We start from the raw sequence: 11,069 nt of genomic DNA, 5'->3' as shown, positions 1-11,069 counted from the left end.
ACTTCATCAAAATTCTGAACTTCTGCTCTTTGAAAGATACTGTTAAGAGAATGAAAAGACAAGCCACAAATTGGGAGAAAATATTTGCAAATCAGATATTTGACAAAGGACTTTATCCAAAATATATAAAAAACTCTCAAAACTCCACAGTAATAAAACAAACAACCCAATTTTAAAATGGGCAAAAGAAGATATACAGATGGCAAATAAGCACATGAAAGATGCCCCACATCACATGTCATCAAGGAAATACAAATTAAAACAATGAGGATGGACCTAGAGTCTGTCATACACGGTGAAGTAAGTCAGAAAGAAAAAAACAAATACCATATGCTAACCCATATATATGGAATCTAAAAAAAAAAAAAAAAAAAAAAATGGTTCTGATGAACCTAGGGGCAGAACAGGAATGAAGACGAAGATGTAGAGAATGGACTTGAGGACACGGGGAGGGGGAAGGGTAAATTGAGACGAAGTGAGAGAATAGCGTTGACATATATACACTACCAAATGTAAAATAGATAGCTAGTGGGAAGCAGCTGCATAGCACAGGGAGATCAGCTCGGTGCTTTGTGTCCACCTAGAGGGGTGGGATAGGGCGGGTGGGAGGGAGACGCAAGAGGGAGGGGATATGGGGATATATGTGTACATATAGCTGATTTACTTTGTTATACAGCAGAAACTAACACAACACTGTAAAGCAATTATACTCCAATAAAGATGTTAAATTTAAAAAAAAACAAACAAACAATGAGATACCACTAAACACCTATTAAAATGGCCAAAATCCAGAACACTGACAACACCAAATGCTGGCAAGGATGTAGAGGAACAGGAAATAATCTGTAATGTTTTGTAATGGACAAAAGCCTTGAACAGACAGTTAACCAAAGAAAGATACACAGATGACAAATCAGCACGTAAAAAGATGTTCAATATTATTAGTCATTAGGGAAATGCAAATTAAAGCCACAATGAGATACTATTATAAACCTAATAGAATGCCTAAAAACCAAACCAAAACAACAAAAAAAAACTGATGTTACCAAGTGCCAATCAGGATGTAGAACAATTGGACCTCTCATTCTCATACATCGCTGGTGGAAACGCAAAATACAAAATGCAAAACATTTTAGCAGTTTCGTATAAATTTAACAGACTTACCGTACAGCCCAGTTATCCCAGTCCTAGGTATTTACCTAAGTGAAATGAAAGCCTCTGATGACACAAAAACCTGTATGTGCATTTTTCTCATTTTTCTCTCATTTTCAGCCTTGATCCTGCCACCAGATGTCTCAACTGCTTTTGGCTTCTCAGCTTGACTCTCAGTTTTTCTTACAAACTTTCTTTATAACTCTTCCTAATCATCCTGTTCTTTGCTGCTTCAGTAAGTTATGCATCTTAGCATCAGCCCCTGGAACCTAACCTCTAGCACCAGCAAATACTCCACCTAGGACTACTAGTTTCAATTATAAGCATGATGTCATGCAAGTCCATTGCTCTGTTTTATCCATAAACATTTTATTTATTTTTTTTAAATAAATACACAATAGCATGCACTCTCTAACGGGCCCTCTACTAATTTTTAACACACTGGAAACTACCAAACTATGAAGTTATACGAAAATTGGAATAAAACTTCTCTAATGGCTCTGTTTAACTGAAGAAAATCCTGAGACTGAAAGACAGTACATAAAAATAGTTACATTTTACAACCACTTATCTATATGTATAAGGACTTTCCTAATGCTGTTCAAAACAAGTCAGAAATACAAACAAGGGGGCTGGGGCTCAAGAGTAAGATTAGATCAGCTTTTTTTTGTTTTTGGCAGCACCACAGCCTGTGGAATTTTAGTTCCCCGACTAGGGATGGAACCCGGGCCCTCAGCAGTGAAAGTGCAGAGTCCTAACCACTGGACCGCCAGGGAATTCCCTAGGTCAGCTTTTTTTTAAAAAACTACTTTTTTTGGTGTATGTGTTCGAGTTTAAAATTTTTGACCCAACCTCCCACCAGCACTATATTATCACACAAAATAAATATAAAATTACAAAAAGTGCTACTTAGGAATAAGAAGGGTATCCTGATTGTGTATAGGACTGACATGTAGCCTAACCTTGGGGATATGGCTATCAGGGAAAGCTTTGCAGAGGAAGTGACATTTAGGCTGAGCCTGAAAGAGTGAGTTTATTTGAAGAAGAACGTTTTAGACAGGGAATAATGTACACAAAGGGGTTGAAGTGGGAAAGCACTTGCACTATGAGGAACTGAAACAGACAGTACAGTGTGGTGGTGAAGTGCCCAGGTTCCAAAGTCAAATGGCCTGGGTTTGAATCCCAGCTATGCCCCCAACTTGCTGTGTGACCTTGGAAAAGTTACATAACCTCTCTGGACCTTGGTTTCCTCATTTATACCTACCTCATAGGGTGTTTGTAATTGTTCAGTAAATATTAGCTTATTATTATTCTGACTGGTGAGATTAAAATGAAGCGGTACTACAAGATGTTGGAGGGCCACAATATCATAGAGGTTTTTAGGCCCTATTAAAGATTTAGGATTCATTCTAAATGTAATGGAAAACTATTGAAGGATTTTAAGTAGGGGCATGGCATCATGAAACTTGTGTTTTAAAACATTAATCAATTGACAAATATTATGCTTCTGCTTTGTGGCAAAAAAAAAAAAGACTCTCATGAGCTAAACTTTTCCGATCAGTCCAGGCTTCTTTTCATTCTCTCCTTTGCCCCTTGATCTTTTCATATGTGATAGTCACTTTCTGGTAAGTATTAAGCCAATTCGAAGTTCAGCCCTCATAGGAGTGTTCTTCCCTTCCCCCTCCCGCTTCTCAAACACAGTGTCCCAGTGTCAGGGAAAGTCTACTACTCTTCCCTGGAAACATGGGAGTACAGCTGGTCTCTGTACTCTTTTTCTGCTGGTCTTCAATTGAGCTGTTTCACCCTGTTTATCTCTAATCCACCCCTGACTGTTAGTTTCTGTCCTTCTGGAATCCACTTGGGATCAACAAGGACCACCACCAACCTCCATTACTGCCATCATCTCAGTGGCTCAGGTGTCCCTTGGTCTTGCTGTCCTCACAGTACTCTAGGGCTACACAGAGACTGTTGAATCTCTGCATCTTAAATACAGATCACTGAGAACGAGCAGCATTTTGGGAGGAGTTTTACCCAGACACTTGCCTTCACAGATGCTCCTTCGTTGCCTACTCTCCCCTTCCCCACCTCCACATCAAACATAGAGCTTCTCCAAGGTTTGTACCTGCCATCAGGCTCAAAGGGTCTCAGATCACCTTCGCACTATCTGAATATTTCTGTTACATCCTCCCACCTCCATACCCCTACTCTCAAAGAAAGTGCTTTCTTTTACTTCATCATTTTCTCTGGAGGGAGTTTCCCCTCTATCATATGGTTCTTCTTTATGGTGGAGAACATACTGGTGGAATGGCTACAAGGGAATACGATTGGATTTGGGAAACATGATTGGGGTTAGGATGTCTGTGAAACAAATCCACATTAGTTTATTATTAAAATACCACCTCCATTTAAATTATTTGTTTATTGTCTGTCTCCACAAGATACAAGCTCCAAGAGGGATGGGTCTCCCTTGTCTGTCTTCTTTACTGCTACATCTCCAGCACCTAGCACAGACTGCTACGCAACAAATATTTGTGGAAAGAATGAAAAAAATATGAGCAAACCAATAAATAATGAGTGCCTTGTGCTACTGGCACTAGGATCCATTGGAGGCCTCTGAGCAGAGGACTGAAGCAATCAGATTTGCAGGTCATCAAATGTCTTTGTATGGACTAAATGTTTATGTCCCCCTTACAGATTCACATGTTGAAACCCTAACCCCAATGTGATGGTATTAGGAAGTGGGGCCTTTGGGAGGTAATTAGGATTAGATGAGGTCATGGAGGTGGAGCCCTCATGAATGGGATTGTACCCTTATAAGGGTCATGATAGAGCTTGCTTCCCCCTCTGTTTTCCACCATCTGAGACTGCAACAAAAAGATGGCCATCTATGAACCAGGAACTGGGTCCTCACCAAACACTCAATCTACTGACTGGCACCTTGGTTTGGACTTCCCAGCCTCCAGAGCCAAAAGAAATAATTCCTGCTATTTATAAGCCACCCAGTCTATGGTATTGTTATAGAAGCCCAAACGTATTAAGTCTTCAAGTTGTCACGTCATCATAAGCAGCAGTCTGTATTATCCTCCCAAGTAACAGTTATTAAATTAATTCTCAAGTATACGTATTTCAGTGGGAGAATTCATTACTGTAGATATTCAAATCTATGAACAACTTCCCCAGAAGAGCTGAGGAGATGTCACAAACCTAATACTGCCTCCTCCTCTCTCTACATCACCTATTTTTACCCCCTACATCTCCTCACACCGTAGCCCTTTAGTCAGCTGCACTAGTTAGCCATTGTAACCCTTTCCGAGAATTTCAGCTGAGATCTGGATACACAGCCCACTCTGATGTGGTATTTGCATTTCGTGCTTAATTTGTCTATAACATTACAAATTCCACACCCCTACATTTCTACTGTTATAATCATAATACTATTTTGGTACTTCTCTTCTGCAAGTGAGATTAGCATTTCCATGTAAAATAGAAAAACTGTTGGTCATCTCCCTAATGTGTCTAGGGGCTTCATCCAAGCCTGAAGTTTAAATTCTCAGCACCTGGGACAAGGCATCTGTTTATGCAGGTTTCTCAGTGCACTGAAGTGCTGCTGTGGACTCCTGCCTGGGTCTCTTCAAGTCAGAGGATGACCTGGCTGACTTTTCCTTTGGTAAAACAGAAGGAACCTGAGATCAGAGACACCATTTGGGAGTTTTCTCCTAAAACAACATCTCTTGTTCCTAACCCTCATAGGATTTTCCAACAGAATGACAAAGCATGGAGGCTGCACCATTAAAGGAGGTGCCAGGAAGCCAGTGGGCCTAGTGTCCAGAATAAAGAAAGCTTAAGGGCTTTGCAGCTAGTGCTCACACCCAGAGCAGAATCAAGGGAGTGTCTCAGGAAGGGGCCTAGAAGGCAGAAGAGCCTCCAACACATTTTCATCAAGATCGGGGACATTTACTCCTGATATTCATGAAGATTTCTGGTAATTGTGTGACTGTTGGTCTCATTTTATGAAATCTTGCTGTCAGAGAACTAAAGTTTTAAGCAGGACAAAGAAACAAACAAACTTTTCAGACAGCGTCAGGAACATGGAGAGAAACTTCCCAGATGACCTTTTTGGGCATATTTTTTAATTCCATAACTCTAATTCTGACCTTAAAAATCTACAAGTTGTTCATCAACTCATTTCAGTGTCCGAAGAGTGAGGAATAAATTGGGAAACTGCATCACAATTTAGATGTATCCAGGCAAGAACCCAGACTGAGAAGACATTGGTGGAAGCTGGAAAAGAGGGAAAGAGGCCAAAACCACAGCTTGTGGAACTCCAAATTAACTCATTTCAGGGTCATCTTAGCAAGGACTCTGGCTTGCATGTCAATCCACAGCCCTAATACCCTAACAGAAAGAAAAGTGTTAAGTCTTTACGTTGCGGGGGTAGGGGCAGCTGTTTCCCCAGAAATCACCTGAGGTTGAGAAGGCAACAGTGAGAACCTGGGGCTCCTCTCGACCTCCAGAACCTTCTCTCTGGTCTTCTGGCACCTGGCATGTCCCAGGGATTTAATCCTGATCCAGTCTACTCATCTTTACCTGCTCTTTTTCAGCATGGCCAATATTCCTCTCCCTTTACCTCATCCCTTCAAAGCAGGCTCTGGGCTAAGGGAGTTCAGGATGCCTTTATGTGATATCCTTTCCCACGGCTGCCATCCCACTGAGCTGTCTGCCACTCCAAGCCATGCCCAAATGTCAGGAAACTGAGCCCATTTTTCCTACGTTGAAGCAGGCGACTTAAAAGGAATAATATTGTAATGAAATTATAGATACTTTTTCTATCTTAAAAAATTTCAGTATGGTGGTATTATTATTTATATTATAATAAATAAAATAATATTTTCTTTAAATATTTTATAAATTCCTAAGTATATTTTTCCTAAAATAAAATAAACAAGTATATATTTAAATACTTTTATAAAAATGAATAGCTTAAACATAAACACTTAACCTATTGCTATAACAAAATACTATTTTTATATAAAAATTTCAGGAAAAAGTTTTTCCACACATATTCTAAATATACCCTAATCATGCTTCTCTCCTCTCTATCCCAGCCTAACTCCCACTAGAATGTTAAGTCCCTCCTCCACAATGATGTGAGTCCTCCCCATCCTGCCAGAATATAAGCTTCATGCGAGCAGGTACTCCTTTTTTGTTCACCACTCTATACCTAGCTCCAAGAACAATGCTTGATAAACAGTAGTCACTCAATAAATATTGCTGAATAAGTGAATGTACATCTGCATGCATCTTTACCCAAAGACAGGAACACTAAAGAAAGAAATCAAGTGGAGGAAATAAGAATGCATATGTTACTTGGGTCTTGTTACAGTATTAATAATGGATAACATTTATTAAGCACTCATTAGGTAAATACGCTAGGCACTATGCTAAACACTTGATATGTAAAAATATGATATAGACACTATTATTAATTTTATTTTTTAAAAATCTGGAGAAAACAATTTTTGAGAAGTTAGTATTGTTATTATGTACCTACATATAATATCTTTTTTAATATAGCAAAGTACTAAACCATCTTCATGAGTTACTCTTCATAATAAAATTACAGAATAAAACAGTGTTAAAGTTCTTCTTATTCGGATTCTCAAAGTCACAAAGGAAGTAAAAGAGGTGCAATAAGGATTTTGATTCCTTAATTCTAGTATGAGGCCAAAGCAGCTCAAATTTCTTCCCAGAAGACAAATACAAACATCTGTGGTACTGCTGCCCATGTCACAAGGTTCTGGTGGGGGAAAGTTAACAAGCGATTACAAAATTCTTTGTAAATACAAAGTGCTATAGAAATGCAAAACATCTACAACAACAGTAATTAGTTCTAATCACCATCTCTTTTCTGTGTGCAGCTGTCTCTCAAAATTCACTTTGGGAGTTTAATCACCCCATCTCAACAAATAAAGTAACCACCCTCTTTCTCAGACCCTACTAAGAAGCTGTCCCTCATTCCTCCCCCCAGCCATGCCCAAGTCACCCTCCACCCCCTACACACGTCCTTCTCCCACATGATGAGCAAAGGCTGAATGCTGACATTAATAAGAAAAAAGAGTTCAGATTGAGCCTTGAGCCTTGAGCCTTTTAAAACCCTTGAATTTTAAACAAAATTGGGCACAAGGTCCTGGAGAAATATACAGACATTTCAAAATAGAACTCCCCCCCACCCCCGTCCCCAGCACAGGTGGAGAACTTTTCCTCCCTCTGAGTTCCAGTAATGCTCAGGTAACTATGTTAAAATACCAGGTTGATAAATTATTGTTTATTTACCAATGTAAGGCTCAAAATAAACACTGAATGACTACAGCAATCATGACACTGATCAATTCAGCATTCATGTTTGTACTGTCTATGGCTTCTTGAGTAGTTGTAAAAGACCATATGGCCCACAAAACCAAACATATTTACTATCTGGTCCTTTATAGAAGTTGTTTGTCAACCCTTAATAGGGTATGAATATAGGTAGAGAAAAGGTCTGAGGCCGGAGTCCTAGGGTGCTCCGATATGATAAGAAATATGAGATAAAGAATATGAGGAGGAGCAGTTCATGATATAGGCAGGAAACCAGGGGAGTGTGCTGTCTCCAAAGTCAAGTGAACATCGTTTTGAAGGTCCCAAGGAGTGATCGACTATGTTAATATTGCCTAGTGGACAAGCAAGATGGGGACTTAGAATTAAATGCTGAGTTTCATAAACTGGAGGCCACTGGTGGCCTTCACAAGAGCATTCTCAGTGGAATGGTAGGAATGAAAGTCTAATTGATGTAGCAGGTTCAGGAAAAAATGGGGAGAGAGGCACTGGAAACAGATAAGAGTTATGCTAGAAAGGAGAACAGAGAAAAGAGCCATAAATTGAAAATGGTTGTAGAATAGAGTACATTTCTGTACTGTTTGTGGTTTGTAGTTCTGTGATTTGTAGTTCTGTGGTTTGTTTTTTGTTAAGATGGTATATCACAGCATGCTTGTGTGCTGATGAGAATATGGGAATGATCCAGTAGAGATGAGAATGATGATGAAGATGAAGATGGGCGAGAAGAGGTTAAATTATGATACGCTGTGGAAACTGCATCCTTACTGGAAAGGGATAGAGTTTCAGCAGTTGGGTGAAGAGACTCCCTGTGTCAAACATCTAGGGTAAGCAAGGCTCCTCAAAAAAGAAAGGGAACAATTTATTTGAAACAGAACAATTAAGGTGGGCCCTGAGGCAGACAGCTATCTGGCCTCACTCCTGTAAAAGGTAGTGGTTTTCACCTAATGGAAAGGGCCAGGAAGGGAAGACCTTGGCTGAGCTGTCCAGGGATGAAAAGCATCCTGCAGACTCTGAAAACAAACCTGACTTGAAAGCCATGTTGCCTGCAATAGGCAGACAGCACTCCCTAGGTTGGTTTTCCTTTTGTTATCCTTTACTAACATCTCATTCAGATATTCCAGCTTTCGATAGAGAATCTCACAAAAACCATATGTCCACGTGAGAATCCGCATGGTAAAAGAGCACAATCTCCTTGAGGCCAGGGCAGTGAGGGAAACTGTGATCAGGAAAGGGTGAATGAATTCCACAGGTGGTGCCTAGCCACAAAGTCCACACAGCCCTTGATTTTCACTCCTTAAAAATTGTGTCGTATTTAATTAAGAGGAAAACTCACAAATTCATAGAAGATGAGGGACATAAAGGAGGGACAATTACTAGTAAGATCATGCGTATAAAGGCATACAGCTTCTCTTATAAAACAAAACTCTGAACTTTCACGGTTTAACTCTCCAGAAAGACTCTCCAGGAAGGGAGGGGAAGTTCAGCAACCCTGTCCCCTTAGTTTCTCCTTCCCAGGTGGGTTCTTTAAACCCAAGAACTGTAACTGACCCCAAGAGTACAATGTTCTTTCTTTCACATTCTGTTACAAGTGTAGTACTCAGAAGTCCTCCTGCCTTTGCAGGGTAGAGACAGACTAGAATATTCAAAAGCCTTTCCAGGAGACTGGGGGAGAATGAAGCTAACAGAAACTGCAGAAGCAGGAAACAGAAATAAGAAATCTAGGCACATGAGCTTTGAAGCCAGATGATCCTGGATTTAAATCATGGCTCTGCCACTTATTGGTTATATAACCTTGAGCAGGTTACTCAACTTCACTGAAGCACAGTTTCTTCATCTATAAAGTGAGTAAATTTCTACCTACCTGTGTCAGTTCAGGTCCAAGAAGTAGACACCAAGATCAGACTAGACTTGCAAGAAACTAGGGGAAATGCCTGTGGAAAAAAATGGGGAGAAAGCTAGAGAAGGCTGAGATCTGCCGGACAGTGACACACATCTAACCCGTGGGAAGGAGCGAGGCAAAGAAGGAAGGTAGGAGGGGCCTTAGAATGCCATGAAGCTTTCAGAGAGTATCTGAAAGCTGATGTAGAATCCTCAGGCCAAAATCATCTGTCAGAGGCATCCTCTGTCTCACAGGAATGGGCCTGCTGTGTACCACCACTGTCTGGAAAAAGACCACAGGACACGTGGCCTCGGAGCAAATGTGGTGGTGTATGTAGATCAGAGCAGATGGGGCATCAACTACGCTGCCCACAGTAGGAGATCTGAGAGGCACATTCCCATGGCCGCACACATCTCCTTCTCCACAGGGGCCTGGGGAGCAGCTCCTCCATGGTTCCATGGGGCCTCTCTTCCTAAGGAAGGGCCCGCTGAGTGGAAAAAACTACAGCCCTCATCACTGCTGCTGATCTCAGGCCTGCAACTGGTACTCATACTCTGCCTCCTCCTTTCTAAATTCCCCTCACTGTCATCTGTCACCTTGGCTGGTCTTGTTGATTCACCTGGTAGTGTGACCTGAGTCTTCATTCCTGAAAGGTCCGGTAATCATGCTGTGGGTAACCACACCCTTCTCAGACTACAGTTGCTGCATGTGTCCATTCAAGAGGGCAAGGAAATACCAGGAAATGCCCAACTGCATCACAGAGATTCCACACATATTCCCTCCCTGTCCCCACTGGGTAAAAACACCCTTACCTTCTCCTGCTGATCAGGGTCAATTACTTCTGCCAATATGGTAGCTCTTCTCTCAGGCTGGTCCCTGGACACAGGAGTCCAAAATGCCCTGGTGGCAGCCATCGCTTATAGTTCAGTAGGATCCTTGCTGTGTCCCCTGGCAAGAGTACACCTTCTTTAGAGATCAGAATCTCCAACTCTACAAAGCTCAGAGGTGCAGGGATAGGAAGTACAAAATCCCCCACTGGGTCATTGTGAGTAATGGTAAGTGGGGTTACTTCTGCTTGTACCCCTTGCTTCCCAGAGCCATGTATTCTTCCCATACACACACTGGCACTTTAGCTGTGCCTTTAAAAGGCTATTCAACATTTTCTGAGACCAGCTGCCCCTGGCTGGTATAGTATGTGATACGACCAGTGGACCTATGATCATGGGCCCACTCCACACTTCCTTCACTATGAAGAGGTTCCCATGTTTGGATGCTAAGCTGTGTGAGAATCCCTGCCTGTAGATCAGGCATTCCATAAGTCCCTAAATAGTGATGCTGGCTGAGCCATTACAGGTAGGAAATGCAAACCCATACCCCAAATAAGTCATATATTCCTGTGAGGATGAACCACTGGCCCAGCCATTGTGGGAGAGGCCCAAAGCAGTTGACTTGCCACCAAGTAGCTGGTTGGTCTCCTCAAGGAAAAGTGCCCTATCAAGGGCTCAGCATTGGTCTCTATTGCTGACAGGTTGAATATTCAGAGGCAGCAGGAGCCAGAATTCCAAGGGCCTGCAAAGTGATTGTCCCACTGGAGCTTAACATATGCCCATACTGCATCATTTCCTACCACTGACACTTCCAACACCATAGGGTCCTCCAGATCCTA

At 41.5% G+C, this 11,069-nt stretch overlaps 1 long non-coding RNA gene across 1 annotated transcript; it reads right to left on the bottom strand.

Moving 5' to 3' along the window:
• Window positions 1-6,894: 6,894 nt before the first annotated feature.
• Window positions 6,895-10,281, bottom strand: LOC133098375 (uncharacterized). Its single transcript, XR_009702134.1, has 3 exons — window positions 10,216-10,281; window positions 9,386-9,455; window positions 6,895-6,949 (listed from the first exon to the last, which is right to left on the bottom strand). It is a non-coding gene; the product is annotated as an uncharacterized LOC133098375 (long non-coding RNA).
• Between the last annotated feature and the right edge of the window lie 788 nt (window positions 10,282-11,069).

This window comes from Eubalaena glacialis, chromosome 9 (assembly GCF_028564815.1).
Source record: "Eubalaena glacialis isolate mEubGla1 chromosome 9, mEubGla1.1.hap2.+ XY, whole genome shotgun sequence".
In the NCBI taxonomy this organism is placed as follows: Eukaryota; Metazoa; Chordata; class Mammalia; order Artiodactyla; family Balaenidae; genus Eubalaena; species Eubalaena glacialis.
Note: the sequence above shows the minus strand (reverse complement) of the source record. Positions and strands in the feature narration are given on the sequence as shown.